Here is a 17064-nt window from a genome sequence, read left to right on the forward strand (position 1 = left end):
TGGCTGTCAGCCAAAAGAGAAAACTGTGAAGGCCCAGGTCTTCAGAGGTAAATCCATGCCGAGGGGTGAGAAATGCTGCTATTGGCAGTACATGCCTACGAGCTGAGCTGAGCTGACTGGCTGGGCACTGAGATGAATTAACATTTTAGGAATAACTATGCTCCAAAAGAACTCTGGGCCTTAAATGGTGGCCCTAACCTCTTGGACTGCACCCAGAAATGTATATGAGCAAAGGGACATTCTGATTGCCGACCTCCTTTTGACAAGGCCTACAGAGCTTGGAGAGAATTAGCTGGTACCTCCAGAGGGAATGTGATCGCAATTCCCAGTAGCACCAGCTAAATCCTTTGGTCCCAATGAACATCCCTGTTCTATTTGGAATGTCTCCCTCCACTTTCTGCATCTGATTGGTGCTGTGGATAGAGTTTAAGATGTACTTGAGTGGAAGGTAATTTATTATTTACTTATTAGATTGTTATGTTTTATTACTATGTGCAGTTCAATTATAATTGCTTTATAAGTAACTCAAGGCAAGGAACATACATAATACTCCTTCCTCCTCCCCTTCCCCCCCACCTCCACAACAACAATCCTTTGAGATAGGTGAGAAAATGATTGGCCCAGAGTCAACCAGCTGGCTTTCAGGCCTAAGGTGAAGCTAGAACTCGCAGGCCCCTAGTTTCTAGGCCAGCTCCTTAACCACTACACCAACCTGGCAATCATTTTGGGAAAGGCGGGAAAGGAAAGTCTAAGAGTTTGCTGCAATTAGGGAAGGTCAGCAAGAGTTCAGAACATATGTGATGATTTCTTAGCAGATCCCAGAATTCTGGCAAATGTGTGCCAATGTATTTATTTTAATTTTTCTACCTCTTTTTGTAGCCCTAAATAATTCTACCTTTTAAATACTGTTGTTATTCATAATAGGTGTAACTGAATTATAAGGATTCATGCGAAGCTTACAAATTCCCCTGAGCAGAAGGAAGAGCAAAAAGCAGTATGCAGTGCTTACAAATATGACTGACAGGTCACAAAGCCCTTATTGCATCTATTCCAAATTCTCCAGATGGCCTTCACCTGTTTTCTCAGCCTCAGCATTCTTGTAATTGATATGTGGCCGATGCTAATAGTATCAATCTCAGCCTACCTCCTAGGGGTGTTGTGAGATTTTTCCTGAGATTCTGAAATGGGGTTTGTGGAATCTAGGCGATGCTGGAATTGCTTTTGAGACCTGCTTTGATAAACACTTTTAACATTGTCTCGAAGTGTATTGTTGCTGTTTTAACAAATGCAGCTAAATGCAGATTAAATCCTGAATTTAATTTTAAGAGCAGGCCTAAGTATTGTGAATTTTTTTCCCTCCCATCTGAAACCTCTTTATCCTCCCCTTACTAGTGCTGCAACTTGCCCTCTATTTCAATTTTATCCAACCTTGGCACCTCCCTATTATATGTCAGATCAAAATTGCATCCTCCCTATCCAGGGTAGTGCTGTTTTGGGATAGTGGGTCATATAATCCAACACATTTAAGGAGGTGAAGCTCAGGCCATCTGCTTTAGGGTATTCTGGAAAGTGTGCTGTGATGCCGATCTGAGAACAGGGCAGCTCTTGTGATGCCGTGTGATCAACATCTGCCCTTATGTGACCCATTTGAGAGAGTTGTGCATGCTGGAGTGTGATGTGAAAAGCAGGTGTTGGCCAAGGCATGCTTGGTAGCGAACATTAACGTGGCCTTGTAGACTGATTTACTAGGGGGACTTGAGGGGTAAACACAGAGATAGCTAAATGGTTTCAAAGTCTGCCACGTGAACCATGATGGAAATGAGTAGCCTTTTTGGAGGGGGTCTGGGAAAGAAAAGAATAGGATTTTTATTGAGAGACTCCTAGCTGTGCAGCACTCTGAGCTCCATCACACCTTTGCCTCAAAGAGAGAAACTAACACATGTACAGAAAGGCGGACAAAGATCTGTTTCATGGGCACATTTTTTCCTATTTTGCTGTCAGTATGAAATAGGTCTGAGGATCCCTAATTTGCTGTTTCCTCTCCCATGGCGAATTTCAGCCCCCAAAGGGAAGACTTAGCTCAAGATGAAGACCCTTCTTTAAATGACAGGGTAGAGGGGGAGACAATTCATAGGGATTCTCTTCCAGGGCTCCATTTTCATTTCCTCGACCATCTTTTTCCTCAGCTCCATCCTGCCCTTTCTTTTCTTCTCTGCATCATGCAGAAGTATCCTGCATGGCTATCTACATCTGCCCTATCTGGAAAAGCCAGTTCTGACTTTAAAGGAATGTTGTTGGAGATGTACAGCTCTGTGGGTGACCTAGTCAATTTTTAAATATCTTATCGCCTGACCATCTGTCTCTAATCATCTCAGAGAGTTATGGGGTGGAGGAAGAGGGGGAGAGGATCTGCGCCTTAAGGGCACTTTACAGTGGCCAATCAGCATATTTAAAAGAAATGGCTGCAGTCTGCCTTCAGATCTTGTGATTTCCCAGTTCCAGGTAGTTGTGCTCCTTCAACGGCATAACGTGGCCGATGAGGAGGCTAAATTTTGTTCAATCCGGATTGAATAACCATTGTTCTTGTGACAGGTAGCTCTTTTCAACAAACCCTGATCTCCTCCCCAAACATGGTGGGAGAGGGTAACATTGAGGAAGGAACTTACTTGATTCTCTTGAGATGACACCACTGCCTTGGTTGTTTCAGTGCTCCAAGACTCAGTTAAAAGGGCTGGCTGGTTATTGTTTTCAGTGATGTGCTGATGTAGAGGCAGGGAATCATGTGATGGCCAAAGGCCACATTTAAAAAAATAATAATAATAGGGGATAAATTTTGTAGTGCATGGAGGCATATTGCCGAGTGGTTGTGCCTTGCTTAAAGGCAAGGACAGCATTTCCTTTTTCTTTTTCCCTCCTGTTGTTTTTGGAGGTTTAATTTGTTCAAACTGTGCAAGATTATTGTAGGGCTTATACAGGTAGTCTTTGACTTATGATCACAATTGAGCCCAAAATTTCTGTTATTAAGTGAGACATTTGTTAAGTGAGTTTTGCCCCATTTCTTGCCACAGTTGTTACATGAATCACTGCAGTTGATAAGTTAGTAACCTGGTTGTTAAGTGAATCTGGCTTCCCCATGGACTTTGCTTGTCAGAAGGTGGCCAAAGGGGAATCATGTGACTTTGGGACACAGCAATGGTCATAAGTATGAACCAATTGCCAAGCCTAGGAATTTTGATCACATGATCATGGGGATGCTTACAAGGTTGTAACTGTAAAAACAGTCATAAGTCACTTTTTTCAGTGCTGTTGTAACTTTGAATGGTCACTAAATGAACTGTTGTAAATTGAGGACTACCTGTACAATTATTTTTCTGTAGTTTTCGTTTCAGTGTGGGGGAAGAACAATAGTGCTGGGTTTTGGCAATTGTGAGAGGAGGACAAAAGGAGGTTTGATGGCTTCCTGTACCTTTGAGGCACATTTTGGGTACTGACCTCCTGTTCAGAGTAGTTTTTCTCTCTACCCTTACTGCTAGGAAAATGGGCTCCTTTGTGCCTGACTTTAATAAAAATGAATATTACGAAAGAAAAAACGGAGGGCCATTTTATCAGGCATGGAAGGGCCAACTCCAAATAAGCTACATGGTATAGAAAAAGTTGTCTGCAATTGTGTATTTAGCCCCCTCTCTCGGTGTTTCAAGGATTAAAGATCAATGTTTTAGGTAGTGGGTCCTCCTAAATGGTGATTATGATTTAGTTTCCTTTTCTACCATTTCCGTCATATTTGCTTTGATAAGCATGGTTTTTTATGACCATGTTTTAACAGCTGTTGTCAGTGCTTGAAAATGGTTTTATGAGGTGCAGTTATGTAGATATTTTAATATCTTTGCATCCCTTTGGATCCTGTTTTGGCGGCAACAACACACCCTAGACATTCTTGAAGTAAATACTAATTATAATTGATTTATGTAAGGGCTTGATTGCTCAAACTGCGAAGACAGCAGTGCAGAAGGGAGCTGGCATTTCTTTTTCTAAAGAAGAGATGTATGTCCACATTTAGTCTCTTCTATATGGCAAATCCAAAGCAAAAATACCACCCCTTGCCCCTAATTCTATGTGTTTGAGTGTGAGGAAAGAAGTAGAAAAAATGAATTCTAGGCCATAGAAATGTTTTTCCGCTCTATATTCGGTGATTAGAATACCTTTCAAAATTTATTTTCAAAGTTATTAGTTTCTCCTGGATTGCTACTGGATTCTTAAGCAGGTTCTGAGGAAAAATGGTACACAGGCCTGTTTTTTCTTGAGCCCTTTAGTTACATTTGTCAGATCATTTTTGGAATTTCAGGATTCGTCAAACAAAAATCATCCATTTTCAAGATGGGGCCCAGAAGCAAATGGGCACTGGGCAGGATTTCTCCCTACATGATCATCCCAGCACTCCCTTAAAACCAGTGGTGAAATTCAATATTTTTTTACTACCGGTTCTGTGGGCGTGGCTTGGTGGGCATGGCTTGGTGGGGGTGGCAGGGGAAGGATACTGCAAAATCTCCATTCCCACCCCACTCTGGGACCAGCCAGAGGTGGTATTTGCCAGTTCTCAGAACTACTCAAAATTTCCGCTACCGGTTCTCTTGTCAGAACCTGTCAGAACCTGCTGGATTTCACCCCTGCTTAAAACCTTTTGGGCCTATTCCTCAAAGCTACAATCCACTCCCAATTTTCCACACACACCAGTTATGCTATGGCTGCCAAATATTTTGGCAAATATTTTGTTGGGGTATTTAATTGTTGTTGCTTTAAGCTTCTTTTTTCGAAATAGTTTGGGACCTGGCAATGCCTTCTCTTTGTCAATGATTTATTTCCTCAGACAAACAATGAATTCACAGCGTATGGCAAGAGTGCATTTTTTCAGACTTAGAAGCATACTTGGCTTTTGAGTGGAGTGCCAGAAATGGGCAGGCACAGGACCAAATTCAGTTATAGATTATATAATTCACATGTAACTAAATTTAAAATCGGTTAGATTTTGATTTTGACTTTTTTATCTTGCCTTTATTACTTTACAGGGAATTTAAGGTGGTGAACGTACATATTACTCCTTCCTTCTCTTCCTCCTGTTTGCATCACAACTCTGTGAGGTGAATTGGGCTGAGAAAGAAAGTCACCTAGCTGGATTTCATGCTAAGGTAGGACTAAAAATCAGAGTTTCCTGGTTTTTACGCCAGCACTTTAACCACTACAGGTACTCCTTGACTTACAATCAGTAGCTTAGCAACCATGTGAAGTAATAATAGCGCTGAAAAAGTGATTTATAACCAATCCTTGCACTTATGACCGTTGCAGCATCCCCATGATCTTGTGATCAGAATTTGGGCGCTTGGCAATGTATTTATGATGTCCCAGGATCATTCGATCACCCCTTGTTACCTTCCCAGCTGGCTTCTAACAAGCAAAGTCAATGTGGGATTCATTTAACAACTGCATGATTCATTTAACAACCAAGACAAAAAAGGTCATGAAATTGGGTGCGACTCACTTAACTGCTTTGATTAGCAATGAAAATTCTGCTCCCAATTGTCGTAAGTCGAGGGTTACCTGTGCGCCAATCCAGGTATTAATTAATTAATTAATTAATTAATTAATATGAGGATTAATTAATTAATCCTCATAGATGTAATACATTATCTCTTCTGGTGGCAACTTTTGGAGGAATGCTATGATTTGTAATGTGCACATACAAATGGATAAATATATGAATGATATCAGGGAGCATTATAAGATCACTTTATATCCTTTTGTGGTAGGGCACCAGCAAAGGAGATTTAAAAAGTCGAGATGGTGGCTGGAACAAGTCAGTTGAAGCCCAAGTATATTTTCTATATGCATTGCATGTAATACATGCAAAAAAAGTTTACTCCTAGGCAGAATTGCATCCAATTGAACTCAGTGGACTTTATTCCCAGATAAAAGTGTTTAAATTGTGTTGTCAGCCATCAAGACTATTACTGTAACTGCAGTAAAGATGGCTATTAAAGCTTTGGTGTGGCTGCATGTTTTTTGACTTTCAGGGAGCTTTGTTGATCAGGTCTTAACCTGGACCCTCCGTAGCCTACTCTGCCTCTGTTAATTGGATGGATGTCATCCCTATCTGTTCCTGGGCTGGATTCCTAAGCTTTCAGACTCAATCTTGTCTCAAAATGTGATCCACAGAAGAGCCCAATTTAATCAACAAGTTGTATACATAAGCATTTCAAGAAAGCACTTGCCAGAGGCCATATAAACAACAAGCTGAGACCAGACCATTTGTCCCCCAGTTAAGCATCCATATAGGTCTGCACTAAAGAATTTTGACTGGAAAGTTTTACTTCTGAGAAAAGGAATTCCATGCCTCCCTTTCATAGGATGAATTAGAAGTCAAACAATCAAATTCAGAGAACAACTCTAAGAATAATATAAAACGGGGGAGTTTTAGATCTTGGAAAATGGAAAGGTTTTTAGCAATAGCAATAGCATTTAGACTTATATACCGCTTCACAGTGCTTTACAACCCTCTCTAAGTGGTTTACAGAGTAGGCATATTGCCCCCAACAATCTGGGTCCTCATTTTATCAACCTTGGAAGGATGAGTCAAACTTGAGCCTGGTGAGTTTCGAACTGCCAAATTGCAGGCAGCCAGCAGGCAGAATAAGTAGCCTGCAGTACTGCATTCCAACCACTGTGCCACCACGGCTCTTAACCTAATAATACTAATACTATAATAATATATATAACATTATTATGGTTTATTGCACAGTCGGCCAGATGTTCAGACTGGATTTGGCATTTTTATCCATCTATCAAGTCCTTCCCAAGGGCCTGTGATCGCAGATGTGGATGCTTGATAGTGCTATAGTAATATTAGACAATATCTGTAACACCATCAAACATCTACATCTGCCTATCTGAGTCCTTGGGAAGGACTCAATAGATGGATAAAAATGCCAAATCTCAACATCTACAAATCCTAATAATAATAATATTAGACCAAACTGGCTAAAGGTTTCTAGGCACCAGCCTAGAAAGCAGTAGACTGTGAGTTCAACTTCTGCCTTAGCCATAAAAGCCAGCTGGGTGACCTTGAGCCAGTCACTCTCTCAGCCCCATCTCACCTCACACGGTTGTTGTGGAGAAAAAAAGGAGTGAAAGGCCTGTTAGATATGTTCGTCGGCTTGAGTTATTTGTAAAAGTAATAAAAGTGGGACATAAATAAATAATAAAATAAAATAAAATAAATAATAACAAAAAACCAACAAGGCATCAGGTTAAGTTTCTTTAGGGCAGTGCTGGCTGGGGGATTCTGGGAGTTGAAGTCCACCCATCTTCAAGCTACTACACTGCTCTAGGGAGAATATTCCACATATGTGGCTCTATCATGAAGAAAAACCTGCTCTATGTCATCAGTTGTGTTGTTGGACAGCAGATACCCAATGAAATTAGAGGGCTTCTGAAGATCATCTTAGGATATGGCCAAGAGTCAATAGCAGGCTGCCCCAACTGGCACTCCAAAGCCAAACATAGTACCAACCCTCCACAGAGGCCTGCAGATCTTCAAAAGTTGCAGCTGAATCATATTCTTATTGTGCTTTGTTCAGTATTCAAGGATGGCCTTCTGCAATCCTTACTGGGTTTCACGTGTGGTGAACAATCTGTTCCGCATGTCCATGTGCAGAGTGCTCCTTTCACTGGTTTGTTATTGCTAGCCCACAGGCCTGAAATCTTTCAGGCTAGAGTGTGTGACTTTCCAATAGGTTTTGAACCTTGATGTATCTTTTTATAATTCCTTAGCAACGCTGCTGTGTAATGTTTGCTTGGGGCTTATCTAAACTGGTTTCCAAGTGGCTGGAATGCTTGAAACGGCACATGGGTGTGGTGACAATCTAACGGCATCATTGCCTATGCTAGTTATCAAATATTGTTTTATGATTATGTTTCTAACCACCTTTCTCTTCAAAGAATGCAAAAAGCAGTTTGCAGGCAGGCAGGGAAGTAGATTTGTTTAACGAGTGAAACTGCTCAGAGACCCTCCTCTGAAGTGTACACTGTATTTGTTCCAAGGACCAAGGGCTGTTGTTAAATAGATGGACGTCAGCCAAAGAGTTAACATATTGTACAAGAGGGCACAAAAGGTCAATGCACAGAATCACAGGACTGAAAAAAGAAGACTGTCCCTTCTACTTTTCTCTCCAAAACAGGCTCTTCTATACTTCAACATCTGCCAAACAGTACAAGTTGAGATCTTGGATGCATCCCGAAAATTGCCCCCTCCTGGGATGTATGATTAGACCTGGCTCCTGACCCTGTTTCCCGTGCCCCTGTTTATAAGAAGTGTGGTTGTGCTTCAAGCTAAGCTTTAGGAAACGCAGGCATATTTTAATGTGAGTCTGTAACTTCACCTGTAGAATGGGTCCCCTGATACAGGATTCTGATGGTTTCCTGTCTGACAGGAAGTGCTGACATAGCCCTGATAACTGAGTGGGTCTCTGTCTCTGTGGTTGATAAATGCCGAGTGGACCAGCTCATCTTCATGAGGAAGAGGAGGTTTCCTTGACCTTTCACTAAAAGAAGGCATTTCTCAGAACTGCTGGCTCACTCCTTGGCAGAGTCATCTGACCCTTATTGCATGGCTTGCAAAGTGATAATTAAATTGTGCAACCAGCTGAGTAACATGGATGGGATGTTCTAGCAAAGCCATCAGACAAAGCAGAGTTCCCAGCCTGTTCTTTCCCCAACTCAAATGAAAGGCAATTGCTGAATTAACCAGGCACCTGTTCCTGCCATTCTTCTAAGAGTTGTATTTTTTTTCCCCAGTGTGAGAAGATCATAAGCTGAAAATATCCACTGGGATACTGAAGTTACAGAGAAGCCCAGCTTGACAAATTGAAGCTTCATCTGCAGAGGGACTGGGTCATCTCTGGTCGTAATCTCAAAATAGATCCAATTTACTGACAATCATAAAGATAGGAGTGATAGGAAAACTAAAAGGGAAGACCCAGTCCCGATTATTTCTTGAAATGCAAATGTACAACCAAGTAGGTTTAGTTTGCACATATGTAGGGCTACCATTTCTGGGTTGCACAAATCCAGATAATCATTTAGATCGCAAAAAAGAGATGTGGAAAACTTTCCTGCCACCTAGGTAATGTTCTATAGATGGCACCATAGTTGGTCTTCTCTTACTGTATACCCAGCGTCTGTCTTCTTTAATCCCCCATAATCTGTGAATCATTGCTCTGGAATAAACCAAAATACCATGTTTTATTTTGGGCATGTGCACTGTGTCAACTGGAATGCAAAATGGAAAAAAGGTAAAGAGTGCCCAGATGCTGTTCTTAGAGAACTGAGTCTGCCAATCTTTTGTCCCCCACAATTCCAGCGTTGCTTTTCACTCCCCATCTCGTCTGTGAAGAATACTTGGCAAAACCTGGCTAGCCGGGACAAAATATACTTGCAGGATTTGTTGCCATCCTCAAGAGCATTCCTGATTTTATATCCATTGGGTTAAGAAGCTCCTAGATGCCAAATTTCCCTGCATTCTAATGCAATCAGGATATCACTTTGCCATTCATTAGCAAACACTCAGGAGTCTGGGGGAACCTCTAAAACATCAAAATATAATAATCCAGTGTCTGGGACTCTTTGTTGAGATAAGTTCAGATAAATCAATTGCCCTTTTGTTCTTCACTGAAAATTTGAAAACTGTTTATACAGTTCTTTGTTCTTTTAAGGGCCTTTCCTCATTGCTGAAAAGAACTCCCCACCCATCTTGGAGTTGGCAAAAAACTATCCTGGCATGAAACTGGCTGTCAGTCTGCCTCCCGCCTCTCCTGGAGTCGACTGCCTTCCTTCCAGAACAATGAGTGATAAAAGTGTAACAGATTTTTCACCTCTTCTATTTGCATTAGTTGCTGCCAGAATAAGAGGAAAAATAGTGCAGGCGTAGCTAAAGATGACATAAACTTTTCTCACTCATGGGCTGGGGATAACATGAAGACAACACCACACAGACCCAGGAGCAGAAAAAAGTTTTGCTGGGGCCTGTTCAGAGGCTGGTTGAGTACATGGGGAAAAAGTCTGAAGCTTTCTGGACTTGGAAGCCATTTGCTATTCATCTTTACAAGCATGAGTGTTTACCATTTTTGGCAAATAAGACAATGTTTATAGTTGTATTTAATTATAAATATTAATAGTTTATTAAATGTGTATGCTACTCAGCTCTCAATGATTCTGGGTGGCTCACATCAATCAAAGATAATAAAGATAATAAAACTCATAAAATGCAAAAAGATAAAAAATGGCAAGTGTGATGAAGTGTCACTCTCCCTAATCAAAGGCCTGGTTGAAGAGCCAAGTCACCATGGCTCTGGTTCTCTGAATTGAATATACTTGGTATTATATATTAAAAACAATTCTTAGCACAAACGTGCTGGTCACAAGAGATGACAGTTCTATTTAGTGCCACAGATGTGAACTCCCTCAGTCAGTAACTTAACTTGAAGCTTGCTCATTGTTTAATGAAGTTTAACATTCCTAAACCTACTTGCCTTATCATGTGTACACCTCAGTGAATTTGTTTTCAGCCATAGAGCCATATTTGCAAACATATAAGTGTAGTCCCCACCAATTGGGATCTATTTGTTTAGTGCAGAGGTTAAGATGTTGGCCTAGAACAGGGGTCAGCAACCTTAAACACTCAAAGAGCCATTTGGACCCATTTCCCACAGAAAAGAAAACACCGGGAGCCACAAAACCATTCCTGTGCCTGACTATTTCCTGAGCGGCCACAGAACTAGCATACGTAGTTTATTTATTTTTATTTATTTATTGTCATATTTATATGCTGCCCTTCTCCCGAGGGACTCGGGGCGGCTACAACCCAACAATAAATAGAATTAAAATGTTAAAATCCGATTAAAAAACCCCAAATGCCCCAAATTAAAATACACGGCAGATCAGGGAATTTGCTGAAAGAGCCATGTCTTTAGGTCGGCGCGGAAAGTGCGGAAGTTGGGGGCCATCCGGAGCCCAGTGGGTAAACCATTCCAGAGGGTTGGTGCGACCACAGAGAACACCCTCATCCTGGGGACTGCCAACCGACACTGTCTGGCCGATGGGACCCAGAGGAGGGCAGTCCTATATGAGCGCACTGGGCGGTGGGAGGCCAGTAGGAGGTAGTCCTGCAAGTTGAATTAAACATTCTGTTTTCTTCTGAAACTTTTCTTTTCTTGGATTTATCCATGGTTGGCCTACCAGGGGTTGAAAAGCTCAATAAATCGTGTGCTGGCGAGTATCACACATTGGCAGCTGTAATATTTTGAGCAACAGGGAGCCGCAGCAGAGGGATGAAAGAGCCACATGTGGCTCCAGAGCCGCAGGTTGCTGACCCCTGGCCTAGAAACCAGGAGACTATGAAGTCTAGTCCTGTTTTAGGTGTGAAAACTGACTAGGTGACCTTAGGCCAATCACTCTTCCTCAGCCCAACCCACCTCACAGGGTTGTTGTCATGAGGAAAATAGGAATATGAAGGAGTATTTGGCTGTCTTGAGTCATTTATAAAAATAATAAAAGCACAATAAAAATTTAATAAATAAAATAAATAATGTTGAGTAGCTGGTGTTGAATAAAAGGAGGGGAAGTTGAGGCAGATGGTGGCTAATGAATGTGGGGATGGCATGATAGATTACTATCTGGTAGACTGAAAGCATGGTCCTTTGATCATAGTATAGATGGGGCATAGATGGAGCATCTGCAATTACAGTCAATAATGTAAAAACAGTGGGTGTGTCCAGACAATTGAAGCCCTGCCCCTTTCTATGTGAATATGATGCATGAAGTCCACATTAAAAACACACAAATCACAAATCACTCAGCTGCATTTTGGCATCACTGATAGTTTCAATGAATGGTTCTAGTTTAAGAATCATTCTAATCTGCATTGAAATTAAAAAATAAAGTGAAGCACTCCAGAGTTCCTTCCTCAGCCTGCTGCTACTTAGAATCTTTACAAATTGTTCTAGGGGATGGACTGGAAGAGTAATTGGGCAGGTGAGCAGCTGATAAACTGTCCTAATACTTATAAAGAGAACATCACAATTCAAAATGATCTTGACACTCTTGTACACAGGACCACATTTTACAGGATGAAGTTTAATTGTGATAGTTACATTCCTGCCTCAGGGTAGGAAAAATCAAATGCTTAAGTATGTGACTGGGACATTCTGACTCAGGAGTGGACGGCCTAGAAATGCTACTGGATCTCCAGCAGAACATGAGCAAGTAGGGTGGTACAACAATGAAAAAGGCCAATGTAATCTGGACTGTGTTGGTAGAGTCATTGCATTCTGGTAACTATTTTACTTTATTCTGTTCTGGTTAGGCTGCATTTTGGACATTGGAGCACCCTATCAAGTATTGGGCAATGCCCTTTAAAAGGAGCACAGAGATACTGTTATGAGTTCAGAGAAGAGCTACTAGATGGTCCAGAAACCAAATATATGAAGGACATGGGGAACTGGAAACAATTTGGCTTGCAAAAGAGAAGACTAATGAATGTGGTAAAAGGTGAATGTGGTCTAAAAAAAAGATGTCCTGTAATGTTTTTGAAACCAGGAGAAGGACAATGATCAATAGTTGAAATGAAAAGAAAAAAAAGATACAGGCTGGACATTGCAAGGAATTTTATGATCATAACAGCTGTTAAGCAGTGGATCTGCCTGCCTACATGAAGGGTGGACTCTCCCTGACTTGAAGCTTTCAAATATGTCTGAATAGCCAGCTACAAGGGAGAGTTCCTGCACTGAGCAAGGGGCTACTCAACATTATCTAATTCTAATTCATACATTATATAATACAATGATATGAATATGGACCTGATCATTTAAATAACCCAAGTAGCATCGCTCCTTAAATTGACTAACCTGTGTATGTTAAGATCAGAAGATGAGGTCTTCAGATACTTTGGGTAAAAACTGCATTTTATGAAGGCCAAGACAATCATCTTTTCTGTGGTAATCTTTACTCCTAAATCTCTTCCCAGGGATATTTGCTAGGCAGTAACATTATGACGTTTTCTTTTACATTCAACATTTACAGATTGGATTATACTGTTGAGATTGTGGCTTGATGGTATTAAAGGTGTTATCACAGAATGTGAGCTATTCCCAGAAAAGCTGCCTTTTGCAATTGATTGATGGTGATTTTGTCAACACTGAAGGGGTTCAAGTGGTCCCTCCAGAATGTTTTGGGATTGTACCCAAGGCACCTATCGCTATCCATACTATCTTTGCTTTCTTTTGCTATAGTCATTCTATTTCTATTTGCAGTCATTGTATTTTGTGATTTTTCTCTAGTTCTTTCTCTTCTATTCTGCTATTCTGTTATTCTGCTGTTTCCAGGTACTGCCACGTCCAGTATGAGATGTGTTGTTAAGTATTGTTAAGTCTGGAGTGCTGTGTGGCAAATCCTTGCCGGTTTGAATTCTAAAATCTTGGAGTACTTTAGTGTCTTCATTTTCTAAGACTTTGTCCATTTTCTGGTCTGAACAAATCTCTTGCTTGCAGATATTTCAATGCACCATTGTTACTACTTTATCACACTATTTATAGTCCATCTGTGTGATTTGTTTGCAGCTAACTAGGTCCACTGTTTCTTCAGTTTCTTTGCAGAGGTGGCATTTGCTGTCTGTTGCCATCTTCTCAATTCTAATTTTGTATGCATTTGTTCTTAAGGTTTGGTCTTATGCAGCCAGAATTAGCCCCTGTGTCTTTCTTCAACTTTCCTGCACTTAGCCATTGCCAGCTCTTTTTGTTATCTGCTTGGCTGGCTGGTGGGTTTTTTTGTTTTTGTAGTGTACATGCCATATAATACTATAGCTTGCCATGTCTCTTTTCTGTTCTTTGGTCTTTCTTGTAGGCCAGTTTGGTCTCTCCAATACTCAGTAAGCCTTCATTGTATACTACTAGCTTCAATGCATCTTCTTTACTATCCTTCAGATATTCTTCCAATGCCTTTTTTTCTTCTTCAGCTGTATTAATATTATTTATTACTATTCTAGATTTTCAATTAAGATTAAGTCTTGCTTTACTTACTATTCTTATGAATTGCATTAATTTTATTGTTGTGAACTTTACTGTTTGTATATAATATTGAAATCCATTTTTTTCAGGGAAGGATCCTGTATATTTTGAAAGTAAAGTGCAATATCTGTTCAGTGTGTATAGATTAGTCCCAGAATTTTTAGATTAGATTAGACCCAGAATTTTTCTTGGCAGATAATTTAAGAGAGAACAGTTCTGTCTCTGCCATTTATAATGAGTATCAAGCAGTTACTTTCAAGAATGAAACTCAAAAAATCAAGAGGCTTTATGAATTCAGAGGAAGAAACTTCCACCAGCTCTTGGATGTTTAATTGTGGCATACAATCAAGTTATTGTTTTGCTTCCTTCTCATCTTAAGGGCCTTGCTCCATAAAGCAAACATGAATTTCTATGTTCCTTACTTCCTTCCTGTGACAGACTTAAAAGCCATCACATGTCTTAATTTGGAACAGTGTACTTTTGAATAGTATCTTTATGATACATCAAATTGTATATTAACTTAAATTACTGGTCCAAGATAGAGTTCTTTCTAACTACAGTAGATAAAGAACAATAATCTGTCTCTGCAAAAATAATAATACATACCTGTTTCTGACCTTTTAGTAGAAGTTTAATAAACAGATTTCAACTTCACAAGATGATTGAAAAGTTAGCCAACTCCACAGATTGGTTGCTATTTAAAGGAAGAAATCATTTTTGCAACCAGGACAAGCAAATTCTCTTCTTAAAATAAATCATATACATTGTTCAGGGTTGCATCGTTTAATTCTCCTTATATTTTTCACCCTTGTTTGTGAGCCTGTGCTTGGGTGGCTAGTAAGAGCAGCTTCTTGTCCAGAAACAGAGGCCTTGTGAGACTAAAAACTGTCACAGGAAAGATGCGAGCCTTAAAACTACCTGTCCGGTTTTTCAGTCAATTCCATTTCTATCCCTTTAACAGATCTTTGATATGCAGAGCTGCCATTAAATGGATGGCAGACAGATGGTTGGCTTGGCAGCAGCAGCTCATACAGTTTCATACTCACAGATGGGAGTAAGCTATGTTGAAGGCTGTTCCTGAGGTCAGATTTGTGAGCATCAGCTGCATTGCTCATAAATTCAATCTCATTGTGAATGACGTGCTTGGCCTGGCCAAGAACTCTTAAGTTTCCTGGACTCAACAGATGTAGGCAGCTTTTTAACAGAAAAATAGAATGGAAGAAAGAATGTGGTACCATGACGGCTCCAATTCTGCACTTAAATGCATTTGGAAAATTAATTGTAGGCCATATAATTTACATCCTATTTATATTTTCCATTGCTCTAGTGTACATAAGAGTGTGCAGAGAGTAACAGGAGTCCAGGACCACAGGGCTTAGAGGAAAGGCTGACAGAATAGATGCGAGTCTTGAAAGTAATAGACAGATGGAGGGAGAGAGAAAGGCTGGGTTTATTCATGGCAAAACTATGATTTAGTCACACTTGTGGAATAAACCATAGTTGGCTGTTTTCAAAATCACTCTACACTGTAAAATACGATTTACAGATCATGTTCCTCTGTTTTAACAATTTGACCAGATTTACTTATTTTCTTCTGCACTTTTTGGAAAGTAGGATTTGAATAGGGTGCCAATCTCCCTCCCCCCCAATTAAAAAAGTTCAGATCCAGAATTTCTTTTTTGAAATGTGGTCCGAGACAAATTGCACAAAGCCCATTGAAGATCTCTGCAGAAATTCTGCACTTCAGCACAAAGCCATAAACTGGGTTCATACTTTGTGCTTAGCTGCAAGTAATCAAAACCTACTGCGGTGCACTGCAATATATGATCCCAGTCAGTGATTAACTGAAGATCACCCAGCACCTCCAGAGTGACTGAGGATGGCCCCAGTTCTCTTCTGTATTTTGTAGGCCCTCAAATCTATGATATATGTCTCTGGCTTAGATGCTAGCTGAATACAACCCAAAATTTGCATCTATATACTACTAAAACTCTTGTTGTCATGACATTTAACGGGGAAAAACAATGCATCACAGGGTGACAATTTTTGAACCAAGGTACCTCAAATGAGCTAACTTACAGAATGTGTCCAAAATCGGAGACCTTTGAGTACCAAGGGAATGAAATTTGGAAACGTTGCAGCTGCTTCAGTGCTACTGACTGCTTCTGTGCTGCTGGTGTTGTCACATGATCTTCATTTTCAATGTTCCGTGACAGTTTCCTAGCCAATCTCACAATCCCTTGTTCCCACCCCCCCATCCAGCAGCAGCCACTTACCAGGGCAGGGAAGGGAAGGCAAGCGGATTTCTGATGCTCCTTGCCAGATTCCAACAAGGAAATTCAATGAAGAAGGAAGCCAGAAGTTTCTCCTCTCCTTCTCCTGCTTCCCCCTCCCCTGCAACCACCACCCCACCCCACCCCCCGTCATTCTGTTTCTCTGTTTAAGTAAGGAAATATCTTTGAAACGATGATCCAGCAGAGCATAGGTTGTTTAATTATTCTAATTCTCTCTGATAGCACCAAGTCTGTTGCAGTAAGGCTGCAATCCTATTACCTTGCATAAAAACACCATTTACACCATGGAATTTATTGTTCAACATGGAAAGGATTGCAATATAAGGAAAACTTTCAGATCCAATGTTTAGCGCCGGGTTAAGCTACAACTAGGATTTCCTTTTTATTTCAGATTAATGTGCGATAGATTGAAACTAGGCAGAACGTGAGGGGAATGCTTCCACCAGTCCTCACTTATTCTTTGGTTGTGACAGATTTGCTGTGTGTCTTGCTCAGAGCCTTAGGGATCAAAGCTGCTGGATCTGATTATGCTTATCCATCCTAGCTATGCAATTGCTGTTGAAAGAATTGGGAATTGTGTGTTTTGATGTATTGACTAGGGCTGACAGATATCAGATAAAAACGAGCTCGCTATGGGGGCGGAGCTCACAAACTTTTGAGGA

At 40.6% G+C, this 17064-nt stretch overlaps 1 long non-coding RNA gene across 1 annotated transcript; it reads left to right on the forward strand.

Annotated features, from left to right (window-relative positions):
• Positions 1 to 369: 369 nt before the first annotated feature.
• Positions 370 to 9299, forward strand: LOC117672460 (uncharacterized). Its single transcript, XR_004593252.2, has 3 exons — positions 370 to 448; positions 5064 to 5183; positions 8845 to 9299. It is a non-coding gene; the product is annotated as an uncharacterized LOC117672460 (long non-coding RNA).
• The last annotated feature ends 7765 nt before the right edge of the window (positions 9300 to 17064 follow it).

This window comes from Pantherophis guttatus, chromosome 3, assembly GCF_059756535.1.
Source record: "Pantherophis guttatus breed Tessera chromosome 3, ASM5975653v1, whole genome shotgun sequence".
NCBI lineage: Eukaryota > Metazoa > Chordata > Lepidosauria > Squamata > Colubridae > Pantherophis > Pantherophis guttatus.